This window comes from Eubalaena glacialis, chromosome 1, assembly GCF_028564815.1.
Source record: "Eubalaena glacialis isolate mEubGla1 chromosome 1, mEubGla1.1.hap2.+ XY, whole genome shotgun sequence".
Taxonomy (NCBI): Eukaryota; Metazoa; Chordata; class Mammalia; order Artiodactyla; family Balaenidae; genus Eubalaena; species Eubalaena glacialis.
Window position 1 is genome coordinate 180,667,367 of NC_083716.1, and position 967 is coordinate 180,668,333.

The 967-nt window shown below is 43.8% G+C and overlaps 1 non-coding gene across 1 annotated transcript; it reads left to right on the forward strand.

Annotated features, from left to right (window-relative positions):
• The first annotated feature begins 682 nt into the window (after positions 1-682).
• On the forward strand, positions 683-755 carry TRNAW-CCA (transfer RNA tryptophan (anticodon CCA)). The gene has a single exon. It is a non-coding gene; the product is annotated as a tRNA-Trp (tRNA).
• The last annotated feature ends 212 nt before the right edge of the window (positions 756-967 follow it).

A 967-nucleotide genomic window follows, 5' to 3' on the forward strand; every position in this document is an offset into this window, starting at 1 on the left:
GGCCAGCTTGGGGAGCTCCCAGCTGGGCACTATGTGGTGGCAAAGTACCCTGATCTACAGAGATACCCAACCTTGCCATGGCAAGTTAGATAGAGCAGAGATTTGGCTTTCCCTGATTTGGTGGTGTTGGTTTTCCTCCTCAAACTTTCTGCAAGGGGCTGAGGCTCTCATTCCCTGGGCATTCATTGCCACACTCCCTCTCCTTGAGCATTTTCTCTCAGCAGAGTTCTTCCTACTGCTATAAATTTGTTTCCCCCAGACTGCTTCCTTAATCTCAATTTCTTCTCACTCTCTTCCACACACACACACAGACACACACAACACACACACGTCTCATTTATTGCATTTGCTTTTCTCAACCTGATATCTTTAGCCTTCCGTATAGACCATGTGCTTTTTAAGAGCAAGGACCATTTCATTCATCTTTGAATAAACTCTCTGTTCTCACACTTAGGTTTTCTCTGGTTTCTTCAATTCAGGTCATTTACACTGGTTTCTCCAAAGGGATTTGTATGATAAGTCATTGATTTCTTCAATTCTAGATAAGTTTTATATGTAATAGCATTAATGAACATTGTGAAAAGAAAAAGGAATCTCTGCACAATATCACAGTATTATGTCAAATGTGTGCATCTCCACTCCCTGCGCATAGACACCCAGCAAGAAACAGCAGTTGGGGACTTCCCTGGTGGTCCAGTGGTTAAGACTCCACGCTTCCAGTGCAGGGGGCCCAGGTTCGATCCCTGGTCAGGGAACTAGATCCCGCATGCTGCAACTAAGACCCGGCGCAGCCAGATAAATAAAAACAAACAAACAAACAAAAACAGCAATTGGTGAGACAGTTCTTCCTTGTGTGGATGGTCCAGCATCTTGACCCCTCCTTTTCCAAATGCCAGGAGGCCCCTCAGTCATTGTCACAAATAATGTCAGTATAGTTGAATTCTAAAATATTAACTGCAAATGAATC